This window comes from Calidris pugnax, unplaced genomic scaffold, assembly GCF_001431845.1.
Source record: "Calidris pugnax isolate Ruff unplaced genomic scaffold, ASM143184v1 scaffold15, whole genome shotgun sequence".
Lineage (NCBI taxonomy): Eukaryota > Metazoa > Chordata > Aves > Charadriiformes > Scolopacidae > Calidris > Calidris pugnax.
In genome coordinates this window covers 7374050-7393457 of record NW_015090774.1, presented here as the reverse complement: position 1 = coordinate 7393457, position 19408 = coordinate 7374050, and the positions used below count along the sequence as shown (strand labels likewise).

Sequence of the window (19408 nt, the reverse complement as noted above, 5' to 3'; positions counted from 1 at the left end):
GGTTATTCTGTTCATCTCATTCAAATATCATAAAAAGCTATTTTAAAGTCTTTGTGCAATACCAAATACTGAGAATTAAAACCTTACTACTCAGTAGGTTTTATTACCTAATTCAAATGGCATCTCTGCACAAGTGTAATAGCTGTCTTGTGAGATCTCTTGTAACTGGGATGCATTTTGAATAATCTCAGCAAAAATACAGATGCGAAAATAAGTAAGATGCTCTTATGGGATCCACTTTACTTGCTCTTTGTTGCACATTCACACACTTACGGATACTAGTTTTATCTAATAATGTTCTGCTTTGCTGTGAATCAACAAGTGTGTTTCCTGGAACTTCCTAGAGAGAAGGGGATTATGTGCATCACAGAAGCATATATAACTATATTACAGAATGTGAAAACGCTAACAGTTGGATGTAAAGTTATTGTGTTGAACAAATGAGAATATGTAATTTTAATGTACTGTGTCCTTGAAGCATTGTAAAAGTATGTTACTTCATGTTGTCTGCTTTGCTTTGCCTTCTCTGGGTAGATACTCCTGAGTGTAGGGAGAGACTGGATTCATGTAACAGACTCCTGAGAGTAGAGTGATATATTTTATAGAAGAAAAAATAGATTCATTTCTTCAACTAGAATCAAAATGGGTAGTTGCAGGTGAAGGACTGGGAAACAAGATTTGAACTACTACGACTAATGTGTTCAGTGTCAGGATTCCCAGGCTATTAGACTTCTTCTTCAGGAGACCATGACAAAGCTCTTCATTAGTGTTTGTTACGCTTCATCCAGCAATGTGAAATATTGACAGTGGCTCCTTTAAACATGAGTATTCTGCATAGATCAGCATCAAGCATCTTAATTATGCCCTTGCTCATATAAGGAGCTAAATGGTATTAAGAATAATATTGTACCTTTATCAGTAGTGGTAGTGTTTATTCTGAGTGGATCCGGTGCTGTGATTGACTGAATGAGGTTCAGTACTCTATAATTAGCAGATTTTATAACCTATTTTTAAAAAGTTTGACTAAGGAAAGTTTGAGTAAATAGAATTCCATGTTACTGAAAATGTTTTATTCATATATTTTTTTTTCTTTGCACTACTTTCACAGAATCTTCATAACCTTGACATAACTGTAGAGGTTGCTGAAATATCCTGTATTGTTGAAACAGAGACTACCCCAGAAAGACAATGATGTGACTCTTAGTGATTTTTGTTTGGTCTTAGGCTACTTAAGCTTGTGACATCGCTCACAACAGAGAGTTATGAATAGGTTCAGGTGACCCATTCTAGTGGATGTATTGATCTATAGGACCCATTTTTAAGTATCTTTTCTGTTTTGGTAAAGCCATCAATTTGTTTCAGAGGTTGAATCATGATTTTTGAGATTTATGCTGACATTGTTGAAGGAGAGGAATATAGACCAGGTTGTAGCAGCTTTAAAAATATTCCGATATTGTTCTTGAGAATGTCTGGCAGAGCCCGCTGGGAAAAAGCTGTGTGGCAGTTCAGCTTTGTCTTGCACAGCAGGTTAAACTCATAGTCAGAGGAAATAACTGTTAATAATAATAATGATAACGATAATAATAATAGTAGTAGTAGTAGTAGTCCTGGGCTAATAAACATCAGTGGAAATTTTGGGTTAGCGTAACATGCTTTTTCCATCAAGGAAGCCTTGTTAAATGTTGGTCAAAAACCTCACAATTCCAGTAATTTTTGGTGTGGAATTCTTGCTCTGTGGAGTTCTGGATGATAAAGGTCAGTATCTGACATACACAGATAATTTCTTAAATTGTTTTCACATCTTTTCTCTGAAGTTTGTCCCTCAGAAGAGAAGACAGGCAAAATAATCAAGTTCAGTTTTGAAATGCGAACACCAATTGTGCACTGTTTTGAGCACCATCAAATCATACTAACATCAGCAGGGAGCCAAGGATCCTCAAAATAAGTGGTCACAGGAACACTGGACAAGAAGGAAACATAACCTTGTTTAATTCCTTTCTGTTTCAAGTGGCTTGTGACATTTGCAAACATCTTTACTAGCTTCATCTAGTGAAACAGTCTTCTAAATAACCCTTTTCAAATATTTTGAAGAAACATGGAGGAGGAATGCAGAGAATCTTTTATACAAATCACAGTCTGTGTCTTCTTGCAAAGCTGGTCACGGAATCTGTTTAAAAACCTAGTAGGCTGGCCTGTGCTCCCCCGGCAGAACAAAATAGTGCTGATGTAAAATTATGGCTAAATTTTCAAGGTGATGTTTACAGTAGCTGTAACGGCAAGAATGTGAAGAAAGAAATTGAAAAGCTGGATGTGTATGTGCTAATTTTGAATGAAGGTAGTGTAATCATAGTTTCATAGAATGGTTTAGGTTGGAAGGGACCTTAAAGATCATAGAGTTCCAACCCACCTGCCATGGGCAGGGACGCCTCCCAGTAGACCAGGTTGCTCAAAGCCCCATCCAGCCTGGCCGTGAACACTTCCAGGAATGTAGCATAATCTGGTGCTTTCTGTTATAGAGACCTCATTTTAAATTGTATACAACTTTTTGAATTACAAGCATTTGGGGTGAACTTCTTCAAGCCAAGCGTCTGCTTCAAGCTGCACTGTGGGAGTGTTTCAAGTGAGTTTGTCCATTTCTGAGAAGGAGTTTAAGGAGTAAAGATGTTTTGCCTATCTGGAAATAAATGCCTACCTGTTTTGCTTTTGAAGCTCTAGTCTGTTTTCAAGCAGAGACTTGAAATTTGTCAGGGCATCCATCCAAGTCTACATTTAGGTATGTCAAGTTCTCCATTTTTAGTCAATTTGTGAGCCTCTGAAAATCTAAGCTAGCTTGCACAGCAGGCAGACTTGTCAGAACCTAATGGCTGAGTTCAAGATTCACAAAGGTGTTTGGTCTTCTGATGAGCTGTAGATTTAGGGGGTGGGGAAGCAGACATTTAGATAGGAGCCCTAAGCCTAAATACATTTGTGTATATTGCTCTAGGGCTCTGAAGATTCTGTCTCCACGCAGCATGTCCTGTCCCTTTGGGTATTTTTGATGCCCACTCAACTGAATACACTTTATCCTAGGGCTTTTGGGTCTGAGTTGGTTGCTCTCTGTGTTTAATCTTTTCCCGTTGCAGCAGCGTGCAGTGCCAGGACTGATTTTCCCCTTGTCTTCTCAGAGCGCTCGCCATTGCAGCCTGAAGGAAAGCTGGCATGGCTGCGTGCGGAGGGGGGGAGGTTGGGTGCAGGAACCCCAGGAGGGGCCTCAGGAATTGGGGAGAGCAAGAAGGGAGGGGGGGGAGCTGGAAAGGGGGAGGTGTAGGGGGAAAAGAAGGTCTTTTGGAGGAGTAGAGGCAGAGGAGGGAGGACTGATGCGTGGGAGAAGAGAGAGGAGGCAAAGTGAGGGCAAGCAGATCTGAGACTGAACAGGGCCAAAGGGATGGGAGGGCCCGAGCAAGCAAGATGGTTGCAATAGGAAGAAAAGAGCAGGAGCTTAAGTGGATGGGTGTGAATGGAAATGGAGGGAAAGAACAGGAATTGTGGCCTGGGGCACCAGTTTTTTTGTCAGCAAGTAGAAATTCAAGAACTAAAGAAAACCAGAATCAAGCTTGTTTGGTGACATCTCTCATGTGCATGTTAAATATTTGGTTTAAGGGTATATTTGTAAATACGTGCTTCTGTTAGAGTGCAGGATTTTTGGGGCTCTGATCCTGCTTGATTGTGATTGCTAAAATATTATTTATGGTTTTGGTACACTAATGTTTTTATTCTGTGAGAATAAATATGCAATTATTACCGTTTCCTAGTTGCATTACTGTATTACATGTTAGCAGTTTTACTGAATATCTCTTTTGTTCATTATTTTTGGTACTTAGGTGTGAGGCTCTTTGTGTAGACCTGCAAGAGTGGGCTTTCACAGATGTTTTTGTTTTTGCTAAACACGATAGCTGTAATGAAAAGCTCTTTCTTCCATGAAACCGTCTTTGTTTTTTCCTACTCTGCCCTAGTTGCAGGGAAAATTAGATTAACAAAAACATACATATGTACCCTGATTAAATCTTTATTTCTATTCCATGATCAGCAGCAAACTGGTGCATTAGTAATAAAGCATGCCTCTGCCATGGGGCAGAGCTGAACTCAGAGGCAGGCTCATCCTCCCACACCAGTGCCAGCATTGCTAATTAGATAGCTGCTGTGGAGAGTTGTTTGGGGAGGGGGAGCTTGTGTGAGTGGGAGGGGAAAAATCTTCCTGTTTGATGAATACAAGAGTAGGTTGGGTTCCCCTACCCGCTGCTGCTCCTGCTCCAGAGTTTTATATTATTTGTTCTCTTACCATTATTTCCCTCTTATCAACAGCTAACTCCCAGTAAAGGCACCATACTCCCAGCTAAGAAAGCAAGAGACAACAGGTATTTTGCCCTGAGAGTTGTCTGACAAGGAATACTGTAAAAGCTGTGCAACTGGCATTCCCCTTCCCTAGCCTTCCTGTGCTCACTCGTGATATAACATTATTTCCTTAGGCAGCAAGTGGTGTGGGACCTGGAATACAGAGTTCACATCCAAACAGGGGGGAGATATGAGGCAGTTGGTGCATATGTACCTTGCAGTGTGTGTCCCCACTCAGTCAACTCTCCTTGGTTTTCTGACTAGTTTCTTATTGACTGTCTCATTTGAAAAGGCAAAGAGCCAGTCGTCTTGAGGAATACCTGTGGCCTTCTTTTGTCTTTGGCACGATACAAATGGAATTCTTTGCCCAGAAAATACAATTACTTACAACTGACATACGCTCGTTTTGCTAAGAATGTTGGAAATTATGTTTCCCTCAATATTGGATGACTTTGTTCTTAAAACCTGTTAAGAATTAAAAGAGAAAGATTCCTCATCATAGCTTCTCTCAGCATAACAATGAGTTTGGCTCTGCCGTAGATGATTTTCACCTAGAAATTGTTAGTCCATTTGTGTACTTATATACAGTAATGGCATATAAAAATTAATGATTTTAGTATGCTTACGTTGAGCTGTCTTACTTTCAGATATTCATACACAAAGCTGGCTTAAGGCATCTCGGAGGTGAAGGCAAAGTCGTGATTCTCTGCTCTGAGGGTGAAGGCCAGGACAGGAAAGCCATTGCTGCTGTAGGGAGAGAACCACCAATGTGAGCCACCTTTCCTTCCTTCCTTCTCCAGGTAACTGCTGCCTTGCGTACTCCAGCCCCTTCTTTGCTCAGTAGTGCAGGAGCAGTTGCCAGCGTAGCGTAGTAAGAGTTGGATCTATATTGATCCCCCCAACAGTATGGTACCCTATGGAACAGCTTGCTTGTCTTATGGGTAGAGACAGCCCTCCACAAGCAAACCTTTACACTGCAGTTACTAGGAAAAAGGAGTTTACTGTAAAGCAATAGCAAATAAGAATATGACCTGTAATTTTTAGTGCAGTGGTTTGGCTTAGTTTTGCCTAAAGTCTCTAAAGAATCAAGCTAATAGAGTCCTTCAAAGTCCTTGAAGTAACGGTTCAAACCAGCTAAAAATTGGTGAGTGGCAGGCAGGATTTCTTTTTTCTACCCAAGTCTCTGTACTGTTTCTGTCTGGTTCTGAGCACCTGTTGGTCCTTAACAATTTTGATGCCCAGCTGTATGCATGCCTAAGTAGCACCGTATTGACCTTTTGTGGTTAATGATATTACTGTAGTTTTCAGAATGTACCTTACCTGCATATGTTCTTAGGTATGTGAGTGTTGAGTTTAGGAACTGAAAAAGAAAGTGATTTTATAGCTGCCTCTGTTTTGTACTCTTTGAGCATGGATGTAGAAGAGCATGCAGTCCTGCTTACTTTGCATTTGTTTTTGCTCATTTAAAGGAAGAAAGTCTCTGAAGAAGCTGAAGTGAGGGAGGATGAGTGATTTTCTGAACTTCTGCATATTCAGTTACTGGTAGGTAATTCTTCTGAGAATTTCTTGGATATATACCTACTTGTGGATCTTTAACTCCAGATGCTAATTGAGAAGAGTACTAATTAAACAATGACTATCCTTCCAAACTGCCCCTCTAGAGAGATTTCAAATCCAAAGCTGCACAAAGAAAGCACCAAGGTGTTAATTTCCCTAACAAAAATGTTGCACAAAGCTGCCCTAAACCTCCAGTCCCAACCTCTCTACAAAATGTGGTTTATTTGAAAAAAAATTTTGAATAGGAGACGATACTGAGGATTACATAGTAATATGCTACTGATGCTACAGAATAATCTGTGTAACTTCACAAAGTCTTGCCTTTCCCAGACAATGATTTAATATCTTGAAATCAAGTTTATATAATGTAGTGTCCCCATATAATGGATGTGGTTTTGGGAAGAGCACTGATAAAAGCTATTCATTGATTGAAATGGAAATTCTAAACCACCTTCAGCAAAATTGTAGGTATAGGATGTAAAACAACCTGGTCCCTGTGGAACACAGTAAAATGCAAGTCAGCCATTAAACCTTTTAGTTCATCTATTCCCTCTGCAGATTTTACAGCTATTAAAAAGACCATCTTTAGGGCTAAGTGGTAAGGAGACTTTTACCCCAAACACTACCTAATCCTGCATCTTGAATGTGGAGATTATAGGAGGGATGGAGACCGTTTATGAAGCTTCAGGGGACAGGTGCGTGGTCAGTACTCCCCCCGCCCCTCAAGTCCCCCAGGAAATTCTGTAAAAATCTTTCTGTAACCAGGAAAAATAAGCAAGAAGTGCCATGCAAAAAGAGTAAATTTTCAGATACCAATGGTTACCTTGTTTGAAGAGATTAGTGTTTAAAGACAGATAATACTGAAGGATTATGTGGTTAGCTGCAATCAGCTAGTGGTTGACTGAACAGAAATACCTTCTGCTGTGATAGTTAACTAACTCTGAACAGTCCATTGCTAAATACTAATATTTTGGAAGGGCTTTCTTCCTGACTTGGGCAACCATGTTTCTGTAGTTGATGGCCTGCATTCAGCAGGAGTTGCTGCTGGCCAGGAGGAGGAATTCCAGGGTGCAGCAGAGAATTGCCTGGGGCAGTCATGGGAAATAGGGAGAAGTTTCTGTTGTCAGAAGCTGCAGCAGTGGTTTGAGAATATCGTGATACCCCACTGGAGCCTATAGAAATCATTGTCCTTTGATTTTTCTGAGGACACAAGGAACAAGGTGAATCAGGTAGAAGCATGTGTGAATTAATTTCCCTCACTCAGCAGGGATCCGTGTTTCTGATGACCAGTTTTCTTCCCCACAACTGGATAAAAGCAGGTGTTGAGGGGAAAAGCTGTATCACCTCCTTCCCTAACAGGATGAGTAGGCCGGTGTGGTTCAGCTGAGAGCCCACGGGGTGCTTTTGCCCATTGACTGCTTTATTTTCCCTGGAGGAGAAAGGGAATTGCCTCATCAAGAAATGCATTTGAGGAGGTGGCATGCTCCTTTCTTTGCTTGTTTGGTCTAACAAGGAGTGTCTGGTGATGACTGTGAAGGCATGAGGAGAGCGATGAGGAAGGGGCTGTTGCTGGAAAGGGAAGTTTCAGCACATACTGCCCTGGCAGCAGCAATCCCACCATTTTTTAGAGCGCTGAGACAGGAAAAAACTTCCTCACAGGTGGCAGTGGGGTGGCTGCCTCACAGGTGGCAGTGAGATGGCTGCCTCACAGCCACACAGGTGGCTTCCCCACATGTTTTGTTTGATTGGTCAGAAGTATTTCAGACACAATCACAGTGCACCTGTGTTGTATCTGGCTGGCCTTGTGAGCATTGTGTATTTCTGGGTTTCACGTCTGGTGTCCACTGCTGAGAAGGAGCAGAAGTTTTCATCTAGTACAGACAACCTGCAAATCCCATCTAGCTTACAACAGGAATGTCAGAGGATTTTTAAGAGAACCTGGAAGACTGTAAGTACCTGCTTTATTGAGTGTATAGGATAAGTGGAGCTGTGCAGAGAGACAGCCTGCCCAGGGAGGTGGTTGAGTCACCATCCCTGGAGGTATTTAAGAAATGTGTAGATGTGGCACTTTAGGGCATGCTCTAGTGGCCGAGATTGTGGGGGTCTTTTGTGTGTGTATGGTTGGACTTGGTGATCTCAAAGGTCTTTTCCAACCATGAAGATTCCATGATTTGCACAGGATATGAGTGCACCTATGGAGTGTTCATAGGACAGAATGCACCTGGCAATGTTGGGGATACCAGAAGTGCTGTCCCTGATTTACACACACACACAGAGACACTCCCACTGCAAGTAATACAGCCTGGCAACTGTTTTGGCTGCTAGGAAGCCCTCCAGGCTTTCCTACAAACCCTGCCTCCTTATCTGAATCAGCTGAATAAAAAGTTATTTTTGTACCTGTGTGCTAACATGGGCTGCTGCTAAAATAATCATAAAGGTGCTGAGGAGACAGTCTGAACATCAGCAGTATGTTGGGAAAGGACTGGATATGCTTGTTGGTCAAACATCTTTTTGTCATTTTAGCAATGTGTGACATTAATAATGCCCAACAATGTTTCCAGATTGTATATAGCTATGTCCTAGGTCAATGATGTGCAAAGAAGGTAACTTTCTTCTGCTCAGAAAAGGAGGGTCAGGTATCTGCAGGTTTTTTTCTGTATTGGTTTGCTTCCAGACTGACAAGAACCTAAAAGATGTATTTTCATGCTAGGGGAAAACAATTTGACTGTAGTTCCGTGTCAAGCTAGTTTAGGACTGAGCCTGTAATTGCCAGTTCAGATTTTCCTTATCAAGTAACAATTTCTGTGTACATCTTGGATGAATTTTTATAGGTGGTTTCTGTTGATAAATATTGGTAAGGACTTACCAACTGTGGTTTGTAGCTTTTTCAAAATTTTTATTTTTATAATATACAGACTTATTGCCAGCATCTTGCTTTATTTGGATATTTCTACCTATCAAGGGTACTCTGGTGTCGATACTGTGGTAAAAGTAACATTGCTAATGCAAAAACTGAAGATGTTTTTTATGTAGTTGCTATGGATCTACTGAGTCGCTACGTACAGAGCTTGAGCTTTTGCCATCTTGCATGTTGTTTATACCCTGTAAAGACAGTAGTCTAACTGCTACCAAATCAGAGTGGAAGCATTTTGCACTTGAGTTTGTTCAGGTGTGAAGCAGTGCTGGAGGGAGGAGGCTCTGGAGAATATAGCCATCAAATTCAATCATTATCTGTGAGAAGAACAGACGCTGCAGTCTAGAGGCAGGCAGGAGTGTGAACTGATGTGCTGCGCGTTCATCACAGTATGCTGCTGATAATACTTAAAATCCTGACTTAGAGGCACACTATTCCTGGGTGCTCCTAAGCAGTGCGGTGCTGCTCAAACTGTGTGGTGGGCAAATGGCTTCAGGTGTGGACAAGCATACTCATACACTCGGGTCTCACACCTGCAAGTGTTTGAGTGTAGCCCCCTAGAGAGGAAAAATTAGTCTGTTAACTAATTTCACAACAGAGTAACAAACATTTCATAGCCATTAAAATCCTTGTATGCTGTAGCTTTTCTGGCTGTGTCCCAGCTTTTACTGGCAAACACTTCCTTCAAATTAGCTGTCTTTTAATATACTACTTTTGCAAGAGCCTGGTGATGCAAAATTTCAGTTTAAAGGAATATATGTTGTTGGATTTTACACTTCTTTGCTACGTACATTGAAAACATGCTTGACAGCCTGATTTAGCTGGAAAGAGTTGGGGGGAGTAATCAAGCAGAATAAAATGGTTATTCTGATTGTTAAGTACTTTGTGCCTGAAAGTACTGAATCCTCTTACTTGTTTTGTACAAAGTTAGATGCTGGTGCTGCGCTACCATCTAGGCAACCATTACACACCCACAACAGTAGCTTGCACAAACAGCCTTGGGGATTGCAGTCATCTTTATTAAGAAGAGGAGACTTGTGCTGTGTATTGTGGTTTTGTCTACAAAATCTTGCAGAGAGATGCTGGAAAGGCTTGAATGTCTTGTGAGCAGGGTGGCACTTGTGATAATGATCAGAGCTTATCTATAGTGCCGCTTATTTGAGGAATTAAGCTCAAGACGTGGCACGGACTGCTTGTGGTACAACTGACTGCAACTTGATGACATCTTTCTTACAGAGACCACTGAATCATATGGCAAATTCAAATTGGGTCATTAGAGCTGTACAAAAAGGTTAGAGGAATAGATACAGAGTATGAGCAAAATAATCATTATAGCAGAGTGGGAACACAGGCTCACCTGCCTGCTAAGCAGTGTTTTTCAGGAACTTTGTTAAATACAGGCTTACATTTCAGATGATGCAGATCATTCTTTCTGAAAAATCAAGGCGTTGTAAATTTGCCTCAGGTTAGACATCCCAAATCAAGATTTTCAGATACCAGTGCTTCTCTTATTTTTCAAGGCTGGGAGAGATGGGATAAGGTTTTCCCTTACATAAATTGCTATCACTTTACTGTCACATTGGTCTCTTTGGGCCTTTGTGTTGATCAGAGATTTCTCAGGCATCGGTCCATCCTGGACAGGTCTGTTGCCTTCCCTAGCCTAATAGCCTTTTTTTTTTTTTCCTTCCTTTCCCAAGACCACTACCTGCCCAGAAGCTTCTTTGCAGGGCATAATTTTCAATCCTTCCGATTCTAGCAAGCAAAGTGGGGAAAAAACCATCCTAAGATAATATTGAATTATAAAAGTTAGGTAGAAGGTTTGATTATGATGGTTTATTTTCCTGTTTGGTAGAAACATATTCTTGATGGAGAAGTCTGTCGCACAACGTGGAGTGGTTTGGGGATTGCTGTTTGTACTTGGTATAACTAGACACATGCAAAATTGTGTAACGCTGGAACTGTTCTCTACTTAGCCGAGACTAATGTTATTAAAAGAAATGGTGGATAAATTAGAAAATGAACATCCTGTTGCCAGGTCAACCACATTCCTTATTTGTAAGTATCAGTGTGTGTATGAGGAGGATAATACGTAGTGAGGACAGACAAGAGCTGCAAGCTCTCCACAGCACTGTGGGAGGGAAAGGTGGTAGAAAATAATGCCTTTAGCAACAGTGACCTAAACCCTTCATTCTCTTATCGCTCTGTGTACATGTCAGTGAGAAAGAGGGAGAATTATTAGAAGGATCAAAAGGCAAAATTCTGTTTCTTAATTAACCGTATTTCAGTTTTCTGAGGACACACACAACATATTTCTGTGTATTTTCTCAGATTTCACTGGTGATGAGAGACCGGGCATCAAAGATATTGCCTCACTTAAACTGCCCTCAATTTCTTTGTGTTTACAGTAGATGATTTACTGCCTTTTCAGATTTTAACTTTAATCCTGTAAATTTTTTTAGGGCTTCATTACTAACCTTCTTGTGAAATCTACTGGCTATGCAAAAAAAAAAAAAAAAAAAAACCCACAGAAAACAAAGTTTGAGTTTTTTCTATTGGCACCATCAAGCAAAAGGTTATGCTGTTATGAAGTTATGATGAAAAAATGTAGTGGTCAGAGTCTTTCCTCTTTCTAGGCTGATGGTATTAGAAGTGTGAAGAGCAGTGGGTCTTTTGCATGAGAAATAGTGATGTTTTAAATAGAAAGTTTAAAGGCAGTTGCACCATTAAACCTATACAGTGTTAATTTGGGGAGTGTTCCCAGTATCTTATTGGCACTCTTTGCCAGAAAATTAGGTGTGATTCTAGCTCTAGCCTCTTGTTCTCCGTGCGCATAAGGGTTAGGAATACTGTAGAGGGAAAAATGTGCTCATTCTTGAAACAGAGGCAGTGCCTGTCTCTTTTCAGCAGGTATTCTTGCAGCCTATTAAGAGTTGCACAGATGGACTCCAAAGGGAGTCTCTTTCAGTCCTTTAACTGTAATGATACAAACCAAGATAATTTTTTAAAAGTGAGTTTTAAAACTTAGACTTCCAAATAAGTGCAATTTTTTATATTTTTTTAATTTTTTTTTTTTCTGCTGGGTACCCAGCAGTTCTTGTTTTAATTTGCAGAGGACTACTAAATTTTCAGTGTTTAAGAAAATCCGGGCACTGACGTAAGTACCTACATGCAGATATAAGTCTGACAGGCACCCAGTTTTCAAAGTCTTGCCTACTGGATGCAGTCTGGGTGGTCAAGAGATTTTAGGTAGGCTCCGTGGGACTGCGAGATGGAACCATTGATACAGAGCATTTGTTTTCTAACTGGCAATAATTTTATGAAAAGTGGCTGTTAATCTTTTCTACTCTAATGTGTTTCCTTTTCCTTCCCTTGCTTCATAAGTCATTCTTCATTTGACTGTGGGGAAATCAAGCCTAAAGCATTGTTGTATCGTGTGTTACAGCTGCTCCCGTATAATTTTCTGTTCTATTTGCATAAGTCAGTATAGAATTGAAGTACTCTTCTTTCCACCAAAGATTTCTGTTTTGGTGAGAAGGAAAAGAAAACCAACAAGTTTTCACAGGTTTAGAAATCTGTAGTTTCATCTTTACAAAAATGGTATACAAAACAAAGGGTAGCAATGACTTTTGCAGAGACTGTAGAAGAGAGAACTCAGGGTACTTTATTATTTCTGAAATGAAAAAGCAGTGAAGAAGGGACATTCTTCTATACATGAAAGCTCTGTCTTTTTTTTTTTCTTTCACCCAGTCTTGAAGGTAGTAGTACAGTATTTGTCTTCTGTTTAGGATAAGCACATGATTGGCATTAAGTGTTCAAGTGTATGTCTTTCTTTTATCTCCCACAAGTACTGTTTTCCCTCTTTCTGTACAGTTAAGTCATGTTCTGTATTTTATGCAGCCTGGAAAAGGCTCTGTGTTCTTAATCTTGTTATCTGCTTTCTCAGCATTTATTCATTTTTCAATTGCCTATGGAAGTGGAAAGGTTAAGATACAGTAACTGGGCTCTGTGATGGCAGAATCTTTCTGTGTAAAACTGCTGCTTGCATTTTCTTCTCAATTTGCCTTTTGTTCTATACACTTCAGCTTAGGATAATCACATATTATATTAGATACAGGTCTTCTGATCTTCCATAGATGCATGTAGTGTGTTCATGGAACTGAATATAATTATGATATATGTAGGCAAGATATAACAGATGTGCTAACCTGTAAAATATATACATAATGCTATTAGATGGAAAATATGACCTAGCATAAGTTATTAATTATAGAAGATGTCATCCATATCCTCTTTGCTGAGTTTGTTATAGCAGTGTGTGTACACAACAGCATGTTACTGAGGCATCAAGGTCTTTGTTTTGATACCCAGAAGTGTTATTTGGGCTTTGATTTGCTTCCCTGTGTTCTGTCACACCCTATTATAAAGCTTTGGGTAGAGAATGTTCCCAGTAAAACAAATTAGATCTGCAGACTGTGTGCTTTTACTAATTATTTTCCATATTCTCTGGTAGATGGATACTTTTCAGGTTGGTCTTACTCTTATGGAAAATTGTCTTGATAGATGAGTAGCTCAGAGCAACATCTGTAATTTATGGATATAGAAAACGCATGCAGTCTCTCACTGTCTTTACAGATGTGCTTTAGGGCAAGTGAGATGTTCAGATAATGGAAAGGGGGAATGTTAATAAATCTCAGTCAGGAAGACAATACTTACATCTATTCTTTAAAATAAATTCAAAGCTGAATTCTAAATTACTTTTTTAAACATCATTGGTGCTTTTTCTTCATACTACTGCTATTGTTAAATTGAATGCCGGATAATATGCTTGATGTGTAATTTAAAAATACAAGTAATTAGACGGTGAAATTTGTTTTCCAAAAAAGAACTAGTAAATCACTCAGACCCCATAAAAATGTAGACTGGTGCTTTTGATTAGTTGTTGGAATAATTTAAGTTGCTATCGGTGTTTGTTTCAGAATTAGAGAAACTATTACTTTATATTGGGAAAATGACTGCTGCAGTATTAATAACATTATTGTAATCTGTAAGGACTGTGAAGAAAATGAACAACATAGAAATTGCTGCTCTGGAACAGACCAGTGATCCGTACAGTCTAGTATCCTGTCTCTGACAGTAACCAATATGTGATGATTCAGAGGAAGAAATACACGCAGCCAATTGTGTTATAGTGTACCACAGAGGGAAATTTCTTTCTGGCCCCAGATGGTGCTCAGTTTATGCCTTAAAGCGTGAGGATTGATAGCCATTGTAAATTTTACCTTAGCTAGTGTAACCAAATTGGATTGCTCCTTGTTGTCCATAACCTGTCCTTCACCTGGCCTTCATAGAATTACAGTCCTGTCTCTTATTGCTGGATTCATAGCTTTTACGTTTCCTGTTTTAAGCAGATGCAGTAGTGCAATCCAAGGACTTGTGCCACTTTTTTACATGATGTCACACACCATGGTATTTTTCATTGATAACAGCCTGGTTCAATGCTTTTGGCTAAACTGAAGATTATATTTTTTCATGGTGCAGAGCACACACTGCACACACTCTGTGTCAATTCTGTGTCAGCTTGATAGCAACTGTCTCCTGTTCTGAACACGGGAGCCTTGGTCATGAGAAGAGTTGAAGAGTGTGCCTAGAACTGACACTGTAAGACTTTTGTGTCATTGCAGTGGCCTGAAAGGATCAAAATTGAGTTCAGAGCATTACAACAGCCTGCAAATCTTGACCTCGGCAGCCTTTGAAGGGAAAGTCACCATCATGGTGGTCATTGTGGTCTTTCACTTTCTACATCCTGAAAAACTGACATTATATATCCCCACCTGAAGACACTGGACTGCACGGTGCTGTTAGAGAAGCTAATATTGTTTTATTGTAGTGCATATATGACATTTGGACCAAAACTTATGAAAGTTCCCTGGATTCAGCTGTCACAGAAGCAGAGACCAGGGTCTTTGTATTAAGCCTTGGTACATTTCATTTGTTGTGCACCCACCTAATAAAAGCCTGTGGTCTGAGGGGGTAGCTTTCTGACATTTGACAGTCTAGTAAAATAGTTGTTTATTGCAGACAAAAACTGACCTGATTTTAGGCTGGCATTCATAACGCCGGGCAGTGCAGGCTTTTGAAACTGCTTGCACTGGTGCTACTGCCCTTCCAGGTCTTCTTGGATACGGGCTAGTTTGAGGATAACAGCACTGCACGCCTTACTGGTTTGTGCATTGCCTTTCAGCAAGTCCTTCCCCGTGTCGAGGGTATGGAGAATCTGCAACGGTACTTATGCAAGCACTCTCCTTCTTGTCTTTGCCTCAGTGGGTGAAGATCAGTCTCTGACTTCACAGATAATGTTCAGAAAGCAGCAAGCAGTTATCAGAGGAAGCAGATTTTGCTCAGCAGCACACAGGCTTGTCATTAGGTGCTGCCTTTCAGCCTTCCAAATGCATTCTCCACTGTCATTTTGCTGCTCCTTGGGAGATAATTAAACAACTAATGACTCCTTGCCAAATGACCAGTCAAAGCCAGGGAATCTGGATTTCCTGAATGACAGTGGAAGTTCGTAACAATCTTGGGAGAAAAAAATCCCCTTTCTCACTGAAGGAGGGAGGCCCAGCTTTGTTTTAGACTCTTTTAGTGTTACTGCTGATGAATCTTCGGGAGGATCATCTAGACTTTAAATCAGCAGGAAGAAATAGCCCTTTTGTTGGTTGGTAAGAGGCAATGTGTCACATGACCCATCTGTGAACCTCAGCTGATCAAATCCAGCAGAAATTGTCCTTGAGTTGTCAGGCTCTATGAGCTGGCACATTGCCTCCTCCTTCATAGCACAGGCCAGTTCTACCAGCGCTGCGGTAGTTGAATGCTCACTTGAAGCCCTGACGTTTTGTATGTGAGTGAGGTAGTCTTTCTTTGTTCTGTGAATGAGGGGACTTAGAGTGGTGATATGCTGCTGTCTAAGTTTTTGGAAAACGCTCCTGTTGTCCTGGACTTCTACAGGCAGGGTTGGTCCTCACAGGCTTTCATGGTCATGTGCCCTCGTTCTGCCTTCCTTTTCTCAGCTGAGAAACAGGACTGTGTCCAGAGAGGCTACTTCAGGTGAATTCCTTCTGAAGCAACCTTTAGGTTTTCTCCTCTAATACTCCTTTTTTCTCCCAGCCCACATTGGTTCAGCAGTGGGGCAGCTCACTCGGAGCCATCTGGCTGTGCAACTGGAAATCTGGATGCAGCAGTCTCTGTGATCAATGACTGCAGAAGGACAGTGTTCGTTTGCAGCCTTGCTGTCTGACAATGGGAAATTAGTCGTTTTTTGCAGAAGATAAATGAAGTTTTTTATATCAGCAGATGAACTGGAAAATTCTGCTGGCTTATTATCAAATCTCAATTTTCCTTACATTTCTTAGGTCTTCCATGTAGGTCCACAAAACGTTTTCTGATAGTGCATGGGTATGATTCCAAGGTGGTTGCAGTCAGTGGACTGTGTACCTTGGGGGAAAAAAAAATCAGTTTGGTGTGGTTTAAAGATGAGATGCAGTAATTTAAAGACTAGAAATAAGAGGAAACCAGCTCTGTGGTTATTCATGTATTAGACTAACATTATATACATGCAAGAAAACCACTTTTAAAGCTTCAGTGTGCAAGTTGTTCACTAAGTAAATCGAACATTTCCATAAAGCTTTTGTTCTCTCCTTTGTTCTGTGATACACTATCTTGGTCTTAACTACCTCAAATTTCTCCTCATTTTAATTACCTTTTCTTATGTTCACTTAGAAATTTCAAAATTCAGAGATCCCCAGGCCACAGTTTTACGAAGAAAGCATGTTTTTATATTGAATAATGTGGGTAAGCATGAGGAGGTTAATGTAAATCCAGGACCTTCTGCAGAATTTTGCAGTTCAGCTTTGTCCCCCCGTGCTTTGCTGGGCTTTTATGACACTGATGAGTGAGCGCTTGGACAACGAAGGTGGGGAGGCTCTTGAACTCTCAGGCTACATCAGGGGTTGGGGTCATGTCCTGAAATAGGACACGCATGCCCCTGCCTACCACCTGGCAGTGCTGCATTTCTTTGGCTTTGAAGGAGCTGGGGAGAAGCTGCTGTGCCCTGGAGCACCCTGGACTGTGGGAGCTGCCAGCAGTGTGTTCAAGAGACAAGGGTAAAACTTTAAAACTCTGAGCTCCCCTTGGGAAATCCGTGTCTGCTTCAGACAAATGAAGACGAATAAAATCTTCCTTTCTGGTCCCAAGCGGTCTTTTAGCCCCTGTTGACCTCGGCATCTGATGAGGGTTGCTTTCACCCTACAGCCCCTCCTTGTCACGGAGGCAAATTCTTACGTCTGGGGTTAGGAAGTCTCCTAGTTCCCGTTGACCCCAGGGTTCAGCTCTGCCAGGGGAGCGAGATGCTGCAAGTCAGCTGTTTGATGGCATCTTTCAGCTGTCTGAAGCGGTGGCCCCTTGGCCCACACGTTCAGCGGTGCTGCAGGAATCCCTGGGCAGCAGCAGCTCCCTCTACATTTCAGAAAGCTGTCTGAGCAATACCCCACGTGCCTTAGCTTGTACCCCTCATGGCTCTGCTAGCCTCTTAATAAAATGCTGAGCTGCCAGAATTGCCTGATTCAGGCAGGGCTCAGAAAGGGGACCTAGTGCAGTGATGCTGAATGAGTTAACATACGCTCGTGGAGCGGTTTGTCACAGCAAAGTGGGCAACTTTCCTGCTGTTTTGCGTCGTGTCCTAGTCAGAGCTGTGAGAAAGAAAAGAATATTCTTTCTCTCGCTGATGAGTATTAACCTCCTTTTGCAGGGATGGGACTCGTGCGGTGGCAGTGTCTGGAATGCTGCAGATTACCCAGGAGAGCATGTATTGTGCAGGCATCTAATTTCAGCAGTGCTGGATTTTGTTTGGGATTTTTTTTCTGCAGCGTATCAGCCATGTTAAATTGATTTGTGGGAGCCATGGAAGCTGTTCAATGGGAAGACAGCTAATTGTCCCTTCAGTCTGCTCTTCTTCTGTCCCTGCGTGCATCCAGGGAATCTCAGACCTCCTGGTAATCCCAGAAACACATTCACACAGCGAGGTGTGGTTTGTGTTTGATGCACGAAATGGTGGTTCATTGTAATCTTCCCTATACATGTACTCAGGAGGCCAAACCTCATTTTTGTTTGGCTTGTCCCTGAATGCTATTGAATGAACTTATTGTGTGAAATAACCATGAGTGTCAATCTCTGGTATTTCACCTCAGAAATTAATAGTACTTCCTTGAGACAGTCTCCCTCAACTGTCAAAGCCATAATAGCGCTGAGCGGTCGGGCCTGGAGGGGGTTTGGGGAATGAGCTGCTCTGCATAGGTGCGATCCTGATGTCAGGCCCAGACAAACTGCACTAAATACACACTGGAATTTGCTGTCAGTGTTAAATGTCCTTTCAGGAAAATGACTGACTTCTTTTCTTTTCCTTCAATTTTCCTTCACTTTTCTTTTTTTAATCCTGTGTGGCAAATCTGCATCTGTGTGAGTAGTTACCGCCTGCCAGAAACTCCCCTTCAGGAGAAACAAAGCAAACCCCCCCATGGCCAGCACAATCACTTGTGCGCTGTTAGAGCCAACCTAGATTTGATGCCAGTTGATAGTAAGAGGTGCTGTATGACCCCTAAGTACTTCTTGTTAACACTGGGTGAGGGGATACAGGCATGTCAGTGCTATATGTATCATCAAAGTATGGACAGCATGAAACTATCTTCCTTAACAAAGTTTAACTCGTAAAAATATTTAAAGTTAATGGCCAGATGTATGTTACTAAGACTGTGAAGATTTATTAATTTGTTTGCTCTAATGTTTTCAAATCAGGCTTCCTAGCCAGATAGCAGTGTGTGTGCTCAGCCAACTGTACTGATAGGGGAAGGTCTGCTACATCTGTTTTCATTAGTGCCTTGGATTTTATAAGAATAAGCACACTTTGGAAAAAATCACTTCAGACATTATACACAGAAATCATTCATTTCATCATCCAGGAACGGTTCTAGAGAAGGTCTGTATGTCTTTTGATTCACTACTCCGTCTTTATTTATCAGTGTCATTGCCTAAGACACTATGTCAGTGTTCCTGGGAGAATGTCCTCTAATGCAGTGAAAGCATTAGCACTCACTAATCTCTTCTAAATTGCTTTTTACTGCTTTTGATTCCTGAAATGTGATAAAGTAAATAAAATTGCAGGCTTTGCTTGCTTCTCTAGTATTCCATGGATATCCTTATTATTTACTTTATTTATAAACAAATGCGGGGCAGCACGTTCACACACATACAATTGAAAGTGTCAGTTTGAGTCCCTTGCTGTTGTAGGCTGTATTATATCAAGCGCCGCCATTAATGTAGTGACTCTGTTTTCTGATGGATAAGACACCTTGAACACTTTGTCGTTTTGCTCCCTGTCACTGCAGCACTGGCAGGCATCATGAGTGCATAAAATGCATTTTAATCTTAGGCTTCCTTGGTGGTGTGGAGTGACAAGGGTTACTGTGTCTTGTACCCAGCAGCATGGGTTGGGTTTCTTAGCTTCAGATGCTCTCATTG

General features: G+C 41.1%; 1 long non-coding RNA gene across 3 annotated transcripts in view; it reads left to right on the top strand.

Moving 5' to 3' along the window:
* LOC106889538 overlaps positions 1-19408 on the top strand; it is a 231124-nt gene that overhangs the window by 173103 nt on the left and 38613 nt on the right. For all 3 annotated transcript variants that reach the window (XR_001412356.1, XR_001412358.1, XR_001412357.1), the window contains 2 exons: positions 5019-5171; positions 5841-5913. This is a non-coding gene — a long non-coding RNA (uncharacterized LOC106889538). The remainder of the gene's footprint in view (positions 1-5018; positions 5172-5840; positions 5914-19408) is intronic.